Raw genomic sequence first — 16,291 nt, 5'->3', positions numbered from 1 at the left:
CCCTAACACGCTCTACAAGGTCGCCCTAGCTCTAATTCTCTTACTAGGAATACTCCGCGCACTAAGGTATACCTAAAAAAGTTAAAGCCAATGATACGGAAGCTTCTCCTATTGTCGTTAAAGTAAGTGACGATAAGGTTGACTTCTTAGACGAGGACGATATTGGGATTAATAAGGATATTATAGTTTTCTTATCTACTGCAACTCGCTTCCAGATAAGAGCCTCCCACATTAAAATATCGTCTTTGTATACAAATTTTCATATAAATTAAATATAATTATATGCGCATACTTTCTTAACTCTATTTTCTCACTATAAGCCTAAGGCTTCCTCCCTACCGTGTCTGGCAGATCTACGTCGCCTTATACTATAGCTGGGTAGTTAAATAGATTGTTGCAGCCACTTAAATATATAAGACAATGATATACCGTATTAGAATATCCTTAGATATATAGGGGACTTCTTACCTACTAAGCCTTGCTAGAATAGGGAGGCCTTAAGTTTTTACTACTTTGCATAAGAATATACGTGATAATTAACGTTATAGTGTTTAGCTAATTTCTAACCGATTTTAATATAGGCTCTCCTTGCATTTCTTACCGATTGGCTAACTGCCTTCCTTAATAAAATGGCCTGGTTTCTATATAACGAATTTAATGTAATTATAGGCCTCTTAACTATCTAAAAGACACTTTTACGCCTTTAGTAGAGCAGGAAGGTAGTATAAAGAAAAGCGCTTAAGTAGGTAGAGGATCTACGTTCCCTATAAAAGGGACGCTAAATTACATAGGATATTTACTAGTTAGTATTTATTAACAAATTAGGAGCTAATAAAAGAACTAGGTATAGGAAGTTTAGGTAAAGTCCTATTAATCTACCTATAATTAAGGTCTCTTTAATTCGACGCTCTAAGCGGTGGAGTATACTACTAGCCTATACCTGTAATGGCTTTCTTAAGAGGACGTTAATATATTAAGGCTTTATTACTGCCGAAATATTTAACGCTTAGATTAAGGCTGTAGTTCTACTATAGTATATACCTAGTATAATCTTAATTATAAATAACGTATTAATTTACAGGAACTAGGTAGGGGAGTTAAATTAGATAAGTATATATATATAAAAGTTGACAGAAAGCAGGAGCTCTAAACTCTCTATAAGAGAGCTAGCGTCTATATAGAGTATTTGCCACTATATTCTCTAAAGTTTAACCTAATTAAGCTTGCTTTTTATAACCTTAAGACGTGGGTTTAACGCAATATTTATAGTCTTAGTAACTATATAGACTTTGGAAGCTTTTTAAGATTTGGTATATAAAATATAGGTAATTATATGGCTGCGCGATCGTATTTCCAGCATATAGGTTATCTAGTAGTTAACTAGTTAGTTTCTTATATATATAATAGGTGTAAAAGACACTAGAAAAATATAAAGCTTACCCAAATTTAAACTTCCTATAAGCCCTTAGGTCTCGTTAAAGCTTTAATAGAGCACCTCCCTTAAAGCTAAGGTGTTACGGCACTGGCAGAACTTGGCAGAACTTCGCGGCCACGTGACTAGAGGACCGCATAAAAGAACCCTACTTCGACCGGCGCTGCTCTTCTTTTCCTTTCCTTTCTCTAGCTTTAGATCCTCGTTTATAGACTACCAATCATACAGGCTTGCGCCTCCCTCTTGCCGTACTCGTGCCTCGATTGACTGAGTCGCTAACATTATCTAAAGCTTAACTACCCTTTCTTTTTGAGAAGGAACTTAAATATATCTATAGACCACAAACTAGAACAGAACACAAAATTAAACCTAAAGAATATTACTAGAACTAGAAGAATAGAAAAGAATAATAAGACCTATAGAATACGTATAGACTAGAACCCCTGTAGAATCCTACCAGAGGTTACCCTAATAACTATACCACGATGCTAAGAAATACAGCAGCCGGCAAAGCAGCCGTAGGACCCTTAAATACCTCCAATGGTAAAATAGCAACTGATTTGAACTCCTAAGTGGAGCTTATAGCAGCCAATGCCGAAATTAAATAACTTTAAGAGCTGCTTAAAGCCAGAGAACCCCCTATGCCTAGCGAGGAATTATTAGACACCTAGAGACTTACTACGGTCCTTAAGGCTCTAGCCCAACATACAGCATTAGTATTATTACGGTCCGTAAAGGTCGCGGACCCCCCATTACTTACAGACGGAATTAACCCTATATTTAATAATTGGAAGCTTTAATTACAGGATAAGCTTAAAGTTAATACGGACCACTTCCCTACCACTTAGGCTAAAATGGCCTACGTCTTCGGCCGTACTAGTGGGGACGTATAGACGCACCTACGTCCGCGGTACGCATAGGACTCGGCAAAGCCCTTCCTCTCTAAAGAAGAGATAATCGTCCACCTATCTTCTATTTATAAGGACCCCTTTAAAGTATAGAACGCCCGACTTAATTATAAAAGCCTAAACATAAAAACGATAGAGACCTTCTTGGCCTTTTAGACCCGCTTTCTGTACCTAGCCGGCTAGGCTTAAATTCCCTAGGAAGATCTAATGCCAGACCTATTTAACAAGCTTACCCTAGACCTACAGCGAGCCGTACTGCTAGTTTTTACTACTATACAGACGCTAAAGGAACTTATGGACTAGTGCTTAGCTATTAACTAAGGCCTCCGCCGAATTAAGGTATGCGCCGAACGGTACAAAGCCAGAAACCCTTTAAATTAGACTATAAGCAATACAAGAACGGCCCGTAATGCCCCGGCACAATCGGCAACCCCCGCAGCACCACCCGTACAGCCCACCGCTAATTTAGCAGCTAGCCGTGCGGCTAGCCCTACTATAGGTCTGGCGAATGCTCGGCCTATATACAGTAACCCCCGTATATAAGCCCTTAGTGATTAAGGAGCTTGCTTCTCTTATAGACAGAAAGGTTACTATATAAAGGATTACCTAACAAACGCAAAAGTGGACGAGGTTCTATTAATCTAGGAGGATAGCGCGGAGTTGGAAAAAGAGGAACCCTAGAGGAAGACTCCTCTTTAGGGTTAAAAGGGATTAACATATTAGATGTTGATCTAGGTTAGCTAGTTAGTAGAAGAAGCTATACTATTCCTTATACTTTATTCCGTAATAGATACCAAGTTTTAACCTTTACTTTAGCTAACTCTAGAGTAAATGCCTTTGCCTTAATAGATATCTAGTGTGCTATAAAGCTGGCTGACTTTCTAAATACACCTATTAAAGAACTACCTAAACTAATTCCTATCCGCGGGTACAATGGGCGGATAGGACCACCCATTACGACTATCTTGCGGATTTACCTCCGTGTCAACGGATAAAGGTAGTATAACGCCCCCTTCCTTATTACGGACCTAGGTAGCTACAATATAATCTTAAGGCGAAAATAGCTAGCCTATTTAGGCTTACAGCTTAATATACGGAGTAGACGGCTTACCTAGCCTAAAACCCTACCCCTAACCCCTTCCTTTATAAAAGAAATCAGCATTATAATAGAAAACCTTATACGGCCCTAGATTAATACTATTTACTAGGCTAATGCTGTGCGTAGGGACTAGGCCTTTAAGAAAGATATACAGCTTAATTTGCAACGGATCCGTATACTACATCGCCCCCAGACTACCTATATTACGCCACCCGCATTAAAGACCTAGGAAGTTAGTAGTAACCCAGAAAAGCCCCCTATAGAGAGCTTAGGCCCTATACAGCCACAAAGAATAGTAAGGGATATCGGATGTTATACTAAACTAATAGATCGGAGGGATAACCTGCGGAAGATAGAATAGGAGCTAAGAAAGATTACAAACCCTAGACCGTAAAATACGGTCCGGAAAACGGCTGTAAGGAAACTAGCGGACCTCCTACCAGTTAATGTCTGCTGTATTAGTGCCGTAGGATTCTACCGGAACTTGGTTCAGCCTAATACTATTACCTTTATAACGAGCTTATACGAAATTAATTAAATAATTAAGGAAAAGGAAAATAAGCTTAGCGGATAAGAAAGCGAGCTTATGGATAAGGAACTAGTAGAACAAAAGCTGCCCTATTAATACTAGAAGTTTAAGGACGTATTCTCCAAAGTAGCGTCCAATATACTTCTACCTTACCGACTGTATAACTATAAGATTAAGATTAAGCAGGGTAAAGAAAACACCCTTAGCTTTAGCCCCCTCTATAAGCAGTCTATTACTAAATTGCAGGCTATAAAGCAGTATCTTATCAATAACCTAAATAAGGGCTTTATTAAGCCTAGCTAAGCCCCTTTCGCCTTACCTATTCTCTTTGTTAAAAAGCTAAATAGAGGACTCCGCTTCTACATTAACTACCATAAGCTAAATAATATAACCCGCAAGGATCGCTATCCGCTGCCCCTACTTAATAAGACTTTAGCCCGAATAAGTAGAGCTAAGGTCTTTATAAAGCTTAATATCCGCTAGGCCTTCTACCGAATTAGGATAAACCCCGGGTCTAAAGATCTTACTATATTTTAGACCCGTTACGGAACGTATAAATGTAAAGTACTCCCTTTTAGACTAACTAACGGACTAGCTACGTACCAGCGGTACATAAACGATGTACTTTTTAACTACCTTAACGATTTCTATACGGCCTATTTAGATAATATTATAATCTACTCTAAGAACGAGCTAGAATACGAGGAGCACGTCTATAAAGTCCTACAACGGCTCTATAAGGCTGGCCTCTAGGTTAACATTAAGAAGTTAAAGTTTAGTATTAAGCGTACAAAGTACCTAGGTTTTATTATTAGTATAGATAAAATTGAAACCGACCTAGAGAAAACGGCCGTAATTAACTAGTGGGTACCCCTACGGACCGTAAAGGGGGTACAATCCTTTTTAGGNTTTTGTAACTTCTACNNANGCTTTATTAAGAACTANAGNAGGATNGCCCGGCCTCTTAACCGTCTTACTAGAAAAGACNAGCCCTTCTACTTTAACGCTATATATAGGCAGGCCTTTAATAAGCTTAAGAAACGGCTGGTATCGGCTCCCCTACTTACCCATTTTAACCCAGAACGGCCCTTAATACTAGAAACTAATGCCTTAGACGGCGCGATAGCTGGTGTTTTTTCCCAGAAGCAACCGGACGGAGAGTGGTACCCTATTACATACTATTTGAAGACTATAATAGATGCCGAGCTAAATTACCACATCCATAATAAAGAAATGCTGGCTATTATCTCTAGCTTTTAGCACTGGCGTATATAGCTAGAGGGGACCCCTAAGCCAATTAAGGTAGTTTTAGATTATAAGGCCTTAGAATACTTTATAACAACCAAGGCCCTTATAGCCCAGCAGGTATACTAGGCGGATACCCTATCTTAGTTTAACTTCTTAATTATATATAGACCAGGCGCTATAAACCGTGCGGACGCTCTTATAAGGCGCGAGCAAGACCTAGATAACTAGACGGCTGCGAAGATCTCACTATAAACCCAGACGCTACTACAACTAGAACACCTTAACCCCCAGATACGGGCAGAACTAAGCACAAACTCCTTAGGCGCCGAGATATGTCCTATTAACTCCTCTAAACTCAACCTTATTAATAAACTACTACAGGCTAACCGAACGACCCCCTTTCTACAGGAATACCGTAAAAAGGCAAAGAACGTTGCTAGCCTATAGTCCCTTGAAAACGGACTACTTAAGCACTAGGAACGGCTAGTAGTAGCTAAGGAACAGAACTTACGGACCCGGCTTATTGCCGAAGCTTATACCCAGGTCTCTACGGCCTACCCTAGAAAAAATAAGACCTATAAGATTATTGGTAACCGCTACTACTGGCCCGGAATAGTTATAGATATTAACCGTTATATACGGAACTGCGACAGCTACTATAAATCTACAATTCCACGAGATAAGACCCTGGGATTATTGAAACCTCTTCCGATACCTAACCGCCCCTAGCAGCATATCTCTATAGACTTCTATAAGCTACTAATAGACCGCGATGGATATGATATAGTTATAATTCTAGTTAACCGCTTTGGCAAGCGCCCGTTCTTAATTCCCTATTATAAAAATATTAATGCTAAGGAGGCGGCCCGACTGTATATCCACTACGTCTACCGTATTTATGGACTACTAGATACTATTATATCCGATTACGGCCCGTAATTTATATCGGCCTTCTAGAACGAGTTTACCTGGATCCTAGGTATTAGGCTAAAGCTCTCTATAGCATACTACCCCTAGACAGACGGCTAGACGGAGATTATAAATTAATATTTAGATTAGAGACTCTGGCCTTTTGTTAACTACTTCTAGGATAACTAGGGCAAACTGCTACCCCTAATAAACTACGCCCAGGCGACCCTACCCTATAACTCTACGGGATTTGCACCTATCCAACTAGAAATAGGGTATTTACCCTAAATAAGCTTTAACTGGGATAGACCAGAAGGACCACGGACCGTACGCGAGAAACTGTCTTATAAGGAAGCCTAGCAGTACGCCAAGCGCTTAGAGGAAGCCTAGACGGTAGCCCGTATAAATCTAAAAAAGGCCCAGAAATTAATAGAACAGTAGGCAAATAAGTATAAGCGCGAACCCGACTTTACCGTAGGCAATATGGTCTAGGTTATAACAAAGAACTAGAAGACGGAATGGCCTAGCTATAAGCTAGACTATTAGATAGCGGGACCGTATAAGGTCCTTAAGAAGATAGGTAACTCATATAAAGTAAAGCTCCCAGATTCGATTAAGGTTTACCCTGTTTTCTCGCCGGATAAGCTACGGAAAGCTGTAAACGACCTATTGCCTGGACAAAAGAACGAACCTCCCCTACTGATTTAAGTTAATGGCGACAATAAATGGGAAATTAAAGAAGTACTGGCCTATAAACTAGTAAGGAAAACGCTAAAGTACCGCGTTAGTTAGAAAGGCTATGACCTAGATCCTACCTGGTACCCTATATAGAACTTTATTAGTAGTCCCCATAAGCTTTAAGAATTCTATAACTGCTACCCTAATGAACCAGGACCCCCAAAGTACCTAGATGAGTGGATGGAGTGCTGGTATAGCGAAGACGATAAGCTACCGGAAGAATATAAAGATAAGAACGCCCTATAAGCATAATACGGACTACAAAGCCTGAGGGCAGGCTTTTGCGGAGGGGGGGGTAATGTTACGGCACTGGCAGAACTTGGCAGAACTTCGCGGTCACGTGACTAGAGGACCGCATAAAAGAACCCTACTTCGACCGGCGCTGCTCTTCTTTTCCTTTCCTTTCTTTAGCTTTAGATCCTCGTTTATAGACTACCAATCGTATAGGCTTACGCCTCCCTCTTGCCGTACTCGTGCCTCGATTGACTGAGTCGCTAACATAAGGTCTTCCTATATGCTATTACTAATTTCGTTCTTATTCCGCAAGGCCTCTAAGTTATAATTGTTTTTAAGTAGGGTGTTAGTAATATAATTAAGCTTAGTAATTAGCTCTACCAAGCTCTAATATAGCTGCATTTAAAGCTAGTTAAAGTAGTTATAAAGCTCTGCGGTAGGATTAAGCCTAGGCGTAATTAGGCTCGTTAAAGGCTCTGCTACTTAATTTAAATTGTCCGGCTTTACCGGGGGAGGTTACTAAGAAGGTTGCTAGGGTATAACGGCCTACTAATATAGGTAAGGAGCGTACTGCATATACTGCTAGTATTAATATTAAGTAGGGTGTAGTTAGTAAGGGGTATAGGGGGGGAAGTTTATTAGATGATTAAGTACGGTCTTCACCTATCGCGCCCTTATTGCACCGTCCTTTTGGCTTAATAAGATTGTAATTTAAGCAGGAGGCTTATTAGCAGTAGCCTTCCCCTTAAGGATCTCGTTCCCCTATAATGTTATTATACTTCTATTAATTAGGTGGTAATCTACTGGGTAATTTAGGTTGCTATTAACCTAGTAAGTATGCCTATTGTTCTAGCATACGTCGGTTTTACATTCCCATTAAAATACAATTAGTAGGCCTCCGTTCTTAGCTATAACTTTATTTAGCATAGTGCTAGGTAGATTTAGGCATTAAATAGCAGTAGTACTGCCACCAGAGGCCTTCCCTTTTTTACTTTAGCTAGTTATAGCATCTATAAGTGTTTCTAGTTAAGTGCTAAGAGCCTATATCGTATGGCCTTTTAGCAAATTTAATAGATCTAACGTCGTAGGGAGCTCTAAAAGTATTGCGGTAGCCTCTACTTTTAAGCCCCTCCTTTTATTACTATACTAAGTGTCTAAAACAAAATCTATAGCTTAGATATCTTTATAGCTATATAAATCCATAATAACTTTATCTTTTTTAGTACCCTAATTATAGGAAGCTGCAGCTTAAATTAAGGCAATAGGCTTAAATCGCCCTAAGTATTTTGCTCGAACTTTATTAATCTAGGTAATTAATTAAAAGTATATAAAACCTCCATATATATATACTCTTTTAGTAGTATTTATAAGCGGTGTTGCTCCTACTACTATATACTAAGTAAGAGTATATTAAATAATCTCTAAATCTACCTTTGGCTCTAGCTCCTATATTATATCTAGTTTAGATATAGCCTTAAATAATACTAAGGGAGACTCCTCTCTTATAGCAGCTTTAGTAGCTTAACGTTCTACTAATATTATACGCAGCGATTTATATACTAGTTAAGGAGGTAGCTTCTTATAAGGCTTTAGCTTCTTTAACATCTTCTTCCTAGCCTATTTAGAAGATTACTAAGAGGATACTTTTTTATTCTCTACTTGTTGGACTCACAAGGGGATATCACGTAGCTACGGTTCGTAGATAGTATAATGGTTATTATTCTTAATTCTTCCAAGAAAGGGGAAGGGTAAGGAACTTAAGGTTCCTTACCACGCTAGTGCCGCGGCAATACGTGACGGCAACTTGCCTTACGTGACGGCAATTTGCCGCATATGGCGGCAATTTGCCCTATTCCCAATACTGGCAACTCTTCTTTTTGTAGTTGCCATCTACAAACACCTATAGATTGCTACTATATAAAAGTATAAAGCTAAGGGGAAGAAGGAAAAGAGGAAGGGTATTAGGGGGTTAACGCGAAGACAAGTGGGCCGCTAAGGCGCTAGTAGTAAGCGAGCTAATGGCGATTTTTCATGCCGGGCATAGAAAATCCTGATTGGCTAGATTAACGAATGGCGTTAGTAGAACTCTACACCGCCACCCGAATTAATTAGGTGTGGCGCTCTTGGCAAGAATCTAACTAATTAGATAACTTTAACCGGCGGTTAAAGTTTTATAAAATCTTAACTTCTCTAAATTTCCCTTTTAACCTAACCTTTAACTTATATACGTAGAGTATTTATATTAACGAATGTCTCTAGTGCCTTATTTAGGTTTATCTTTGTTATTGCATTTACCGGGTTATCTTAGCTATTAATCTATTAAATTTTAAAGAGTTCTTAATGCTTATAGGATTGCTGAAGTGCCTTAATATTAATTATAAGACGCTTTTTCTTTATGGTGCTAAGCTTAACTAAATACTTATAGAGGGAGTATAAGTTGGTGTATATAATTGTAGGAATAGCGGGAATTTTAAGTCGATCTATAATTATCTTAAGGGTAGTTCCAATTGCAATTGCTATATTAACTCCGCTAACTATTCCGTATATCTCTAACGCTAAAACGCTTTAAGTAACGCATTTGCTCTTAGTTAAGCTCTAATAAATAAGGTTGCTATAGATTATAAAGTCATTCTCTTTAGTAGATTTATTCGCGATAATAATCTTATATCCTAACTAGGAGCTAAAATCTTTATTATTAGTAAACGATCCATTAACAAATACGAAGATCTTAGCGGTAGGGAGATTAATAGGCATATAGAGTAGCCCTTGGTCGAGATAATTCATCTACTAAAAAAGGCGCTTATTTAGAGTAAGAACGTTATCCTTAGTTAGTTTCTGGTGTTAGGCGGCAATAAAGAGATTAAAGAAAGCCTTAGGTTGACAGATAGAAGCAATATAAGCCCCGCAAGCGCGTTGTTCTACATATCCTTATTTTAGAGAATTAACGTTAATAACGTTAATCTTCTTACCTTAACCCTTCTGGCGTAAAGTAATGGAATCCTTATTTATGGAAAGGATACATCTATTAAAGAGCAATGGTGTTATTAAATTAAGTTTTTCCTTTGGCTTTGCTATAAGATTTGCCTTTACTAGCTTATCTTCTTTAAGAGCTAAGAATTGGTCGTCTCCTAAGATAATTATATTGTTAGTTTGCATGCCGACAATTCCAAATAGAGTTCCTGTAGTTATAATAAGGAAGTAGGGATCGAATGTAGAAGTAGTTATTAAAAGCTTTTCTTTATGGTGCTTGCTATAAGTAGCCTACTAATAAGTTCCTGCCTCTGCGATTCCGTATAATGGCTTGAGGACAACCATGATTATATCTTTGGGATATTGGTGGCGAATTTGCTCTAGAAGATATACGAGTATTAAGCGCTAAAGGCACGTCTCTAATTGGGTATAGGCCTAAGTAATATCTCGTAAATAAACTGCTATTCCATTCTTTATTAAGGAGGGAGCTAGTATAACAATAACTTGCTAACTAGCTCGTTAAATTATAGGAGATTGCGTAAGAATTATCTCCTTGCTATTATCGTTATAACCTTAGATAATAAGCCTTAATTTCTTAAATAGGGCGTTAGTAGCCTTACCCTTAATCTCGTTAACCATTCTTAACTTAAAGATGCGAATTCCATCGAACTTAGTAGGGTTATACTTCTCGAATTTAAAAACTCCTCTCGCGATAAAACCGTTGATCTCCCGCTTATCGGATGCTTAGAAGGGGGCTCCTTAAGTTATAATATGACCTTCCTTTTAGAGCTGTTTTACAAGCTTAAAGTTAGCCTTCTCTTTAGCTGTTATAAAGGCTATTAATAGCTTAGCTCTACTCTTAATAGCGGTAATAAACTGCTCTTCAAAATTAATAAGATGTTGGCGATTTTGTAATCCCTTCGGGCGGCCTCTACCGCGTCGTGGTTGCGGTATATCTACTATAATTATATTAGGATTGTAGTCGCCTTCTAGGGCACGCTAATCGTGGTTCTCCTTTGGGGCATCTTCTGGGGTATCTTCTAGGGTATCTTCTAGGGTATCCTATAGAGGCTCGGAACTGTTATCTTTATAGTAGGGCTTAATAACAGTTAAACGGAATTGGGTGGGTCTGTAAGGCATTTAAATAGTATAAGTTTGGCTATTAATTACAATAAGTTTATATGGGCCTAACTATCCTCCCTTTTCGCGCTATACGCGTACCTTAGATTGGAGCGGCAGATTAAGCGTAGTTAAGGTGTTTAGGCTATTTCTTATTCCTAGTGCGTTATTAACCTAGCGCGTAGCGTAGAGATATTATACCTCTTTTGTTGCTTTGCGAATAGCCTCGGCTTATTATATAATAGAGGGAGATAGTAGAGAATTATTAGTTATTTAAGGGTAGGCGCTAAAGACTAGTAATATGGGTACGAGCCTATCTGGACTAGTAGAGTTGTTAACAGCCTTAATAGCCATCTATAAGATAAGCTCTTTGCTAGCGTCCTCTAGTTCTAAAGAAATGATCTTATATACTTGGCGTAGTGGCGTATAATATTATTCTACTTTTCTAACGCTATTATGTGCCTTAATAGGGACTTCCTTAACCTTAATTGCCATTGCTTTTACTTGTTGCCGAAACTCTATAGATAAGAAGTTCCTTTTTATATTATAAATAACTTAATCTGGGGGTCCTAGGTAGACATTAATCTAGCATAATTAAAGAGTATCCTATACGTTCCTAGCTAATATATCCTTTAGGAAGCGTGCGGCTTAAAAGGAGGTTAAGAAGTTAATAACTTAGAGTACTGGCTTGCCGCTAAGATATATAATATTAATAATAATATAGAAGTTAAAGTTATAGTTATCTTTAAGGGTGAACTTAAATTGGCTAGGGGACTTCTAGTTTATTTGGCAGTAATAGCAGTACTTTATAAGATGCTTAATTATCTTAACCTTGACTTTATAACCTACTCGCTAAAGAACCCTAAGTAGTTAGTGAACGGATGGGTGGCTAAAACGACGGTATAGTTGATGTAGCTCTGGCTCGGTTAAGTGACTCTAAGCAACGCTCCTTTCTGGCTATTAAAGGAGTAACTAAGGGTGACCCTACTTACATACAATGGGTACCCGATTATCTCCCTAAATAAGTATATTCTTAAGGTTGTTAAGCTTAACGCCTAATTTATCTATATCTTAAATATAGAATAGAAACGGGGTGTTTACAGGAACAATATGGAAAGTAATATATCCTAACGGGGTTTAGACCTTAATTATGCCGAGAGAGATTATAGTACCCTTACTAAAGCGAATTATATATTAGCCTGCCGTTAATTAGTCAATTTAAATAGAGCTATTAAGCTACTAAAGAGCTCGAACTTAAGGTTCTCCTGCTATAGATACTCCTGCGGCTCTAGTATCTGGCATAATACTATGGAAGACGTTCGCTAAGTATCTATTATTAAAGGAGAACGCGGAACTTTCCTTTGGCTTGTTAAAAATATCTAACTTTATAATAGAATGGAACGTAGATTGGTTATTAAGGATAGTAACGGTTTATATGCTATTTACCTTACTATATTTAGTAAAGTATTAGTTAGGAGAGTAGTCCTTAATATCTATATCTATAAGGAGCTATTTGGCCTTATTAACCTTATCCTTAAAGTCTTCTATGCCTTTATATTAGACTAGAAAGCTTTAGAAGTAGGCTGTAGTAACCTTATAATTTCTAATATTTCTTATACTTTATTGGAACTTATTATATGCCTCCTTTTACTTATTAAGAGAGTGTCTATTTAACTAGCAATTTAGCTTCTTATAAATATAGCACTTCTTCTAACGGTTATTCCGAAATGAACCTCTACAAGGACCTCTATAATTGCTTTATAGTTAACGTTAATTATACCCTTATCAGGAAATTTTTTTTCGGGCTCGTTGTTGCAGTTTGCGGCAATTTGCGGCAAACTGTACGGTCGCGGCAGTCGTATATGGTCTTGTGCGGTTTGCGCATTTTGCGGCAAACTACACAGAGCCTGCGTATTTTGCAGCAACTTGCAGCAAACTGCACAGAGCCTGCGCATTTTACAGCAACTCGTAGCAAACGCGTAGAGCCTGTGTATTTTACACGTTTTATATATTTTATATATTTTGCACATTTTGTATATTTTATATTTTGCATATTTTATATTCCTATATAACTATATAAAATATAGAGCTATTTATTAAGCAATTAAGATAAGGGGGATACCCTTTATAAAGGCTCCAAATTATTAATTGGCGGTATTCCTAACGATCTGCTAGCTATATACCGATTTCCTAACTAGGCCTAGTGCCTGCCTGCCTACCTATCTGTCTATCTGTCTGTCTATCTATCTGTCTATCTATCTGTCTGTCTATCTGTACCTGCCTATGCCTACCTGCCTATGCCTACTGTCTATGCCTACTGTCTGTGCCTACCTGTCTGTACCTACCTGTCTGTGCTACCTGTCTGTGCTACCTGTTTATGCCTACCTGTCTATACCTACCGTCTGTGCCTACCGTCTGTGCCTCCTGTCTGTGCTACTGTCTATGCCTACCTGTCTGTAATTTGGGGGAAAGGTCGGCCCGATCGAAGGCTCCGCCTGATTCGATTGATCGATTGATTGTATTAATTCGAATCGTTCTCTACGGCCGTTCGCTGGCTATATATTCGAACGGTGGTCGTCTGGGGTGCCTACCTAGGAGGCCTTGATTCGATTCGGCGACGGGTCGATATTGAAGCTCTGGTTCAATTCGATCGATCGGTTGATTNAATCGTTCGTGGCGTTCGCTGGATGGTCGTTCGAACGGTGGTCGTCTGGTTCTGGCGACGGTCGTCTGCTAGCTGTCGTTCTGGTGTCTCCCTAGGTAGGGAGGATATAAGGAAGGGTAGAAAATAAGGTGGCTACCTAGGTGTATATAAGGGGTATCTTGGCAGAGGCACGTGTAGAGGCTATCGGNAATATAGCGGGGACCCGATGCAGAGCTTCGTGTAGAGCCTCCATACGCAGAGCTTCGCGCAAAGCCTCGTGCAGAGCCTCTGTACGTAGAGCTTCGTGTAGAGCCCTATGCAGAGCTTCGTGTAGAGCCTTGTGTAGAGCCTCGTGCAAAGCTTCGTGTAGAGCTTCGTGCAGAGCTTCGTACAGAGCCTCGCATAGAGCCTCTGTACGCAGAGCTTTATGTAGAGCCTTGTGTAAAGCCTCGCGCAAAGCTTTATGTAGAGCTTCGTGCAGGGCTTTGTGTAGAGCTTCGTGCAGAGCTTCGTGCAGAGCTTCGTACAGAGCTTCGTGTAGAGCCTCATGCAGAGCCTCTGTACGCAGACCTTCGTGTAGAGCCTCGTGTAGAGCCTCGTGCAAAGCTTCGTGTAGAGCTTTGTGTAGAGCTTCGTGTAGAGCTTCGTGTAGAGCTTCGTGTAGAGCTTCGTGTAGAGCTTTGTGTAGAGCTTCGTGTAGAGCTTTGTGTAGAGCTTCGTGTAGAGCTTCGTGTAGAGCTTCGTGTAGAGCTTCGTGTAGAGCTTCGTGTAAGAGCTTTGTGTAGAGCTTCGTGTAGAGCTTTGTGTAGAGCTTCGTGTAGAGCTTCGTGTAGAGCTTCGTGTAGAGCTTCGTGTAGAGCTTTGTGTAGAGCTTTGTGTAGAGCTTTGTGTAGAGCTTCGTGTAGAGCTTCGTATAGAGCTTCGTGTAGAGCTTTGTGTAGAGCTTTGTGTAGAGCTTCGTGCAGAGCTTTGTGCAGAGCCTTAGTAGAGCTTTGTGCGGAGCTTTGTGGTATTTTTATTGCAGCTAAAAATTAGGGTCTGCTTAAGTCGCGATTTTAGCAATTTTAGCAATTTGCAGCAACTTGCATAGGCTACTTGCGTATTTGCAGCAATTTGCACAGGCTACTTATGTATTTATAGTAAATTGCTGCAAATTGCCGCAAATTGCCAAAATCGTGACTTACGCAGGTTTTGCAGACCCCGATTTTCGCTTGCGACAACGTGCCCAAAAAAAAATTTCCTGATGCTCTACCGTATCCCCTACTCTAGCCGCCATATATTTAATTAGTCTAGTTATAATTATATTAGTTTAGAATCCCGGTTTAAATAGGGTTTTTAGTATAGAATTATTAGGGTTCTTATGTTTATATTACAGTGCCTATAGCGGAGCGTAGTTTGGTATATACTCCTTTAAATATATCTATAGGTTTGTATAGCGCCAAGTTGCACTTAGGAACACTATAGTATGCTAAGATAACCTAGTCCCTTAGACTATTCTTGTTTTAGTAGGTTTTGGTAAAACTATATTAGATTTTCTAGAGTTTATTAAAGAGTAGTTAAAGACACTTTAGGTAAGTTATTATTAGGTTAGAAGCGATAACTCTCTAGAATATAGTCTCCCGCCATTTAGACATATAGAGTTAGCGGTTCTTATTAGTTTTAAAGTGGGCTCTAGTAAGCTAAAGCATTATATTAAAGCTATAGTTTTTACCTACGATATAGTTATAATAGAACATTGCCGCCCGTCCTTTTAATATAATAGAGAAAGTATAATAGAACTAGTGGCGTTAAATTCTAACCTTGTTACAGCAGTTATAAAAGACCTATAGTTTTACTCTAAGTATATCGTATAATTCTCCTCTAAACTTCTTCTCTTCGTCTAAATATACCTTTATTAAATTCGTGACTTCTTAAGATAGAGGCTTATTAGTTAGCTAGGATAGAGAAATTAGAGGTAATAGAGGTAGAGGAAAAGCACCTCTAGGTAGGAGAGCACCTTTAGGTAGAAAAGTAGCGTTCTAGGGGTTTTATTTTAAATTAAAGTTGCCTTCTAAAGAATATAGGTTAGTTTTAGGTTTCCGTAGTTAATATATAATCTTAGCTTCCGTCTATACTAGTTCTTTTATACTAGTAAGAACGGCGTAAATATTACTGGTAATTAGGTTACTGTCCTTAGTAACGTATACTATATTCCTTTAGAGGGAGTCTTAAAAATCCTAAATAATATTAATATTACTAAGTGACTAGGTGTCGGCGGTCTATCCTATAAAATCCTCCTTAAAGTATTCCCATAACTATAAATCGGTATAATGGCTATCTCGGTAGAATAGAATATGGTATAAGAGAAAGCCGTTAACTTATTTTACGGTATAGGTTATTATATTAAAGGTAAATGCGTCCTAATCTTTATTAATAAGTTTTGCGTATATAGCTACCCCTAGTAGTAAGGAGTCTCTCTAGT

This window comes from Cenococcum geophilum (assembly GCF_001692895.1).
Source record: "Cenococcum geophilum 1.58 unplaced genomic scaffold K441scaffold_23, whole genome shotgun sequence".
NCBI lineage: Eukaryota > Fungi > Ascomycota > Dothideomycetes > Gloniales > Gloniaceae > Cenococcum > Cenococcum geophilum.
Note: the sequence above shows the minus strand (reverse complement) of the source record.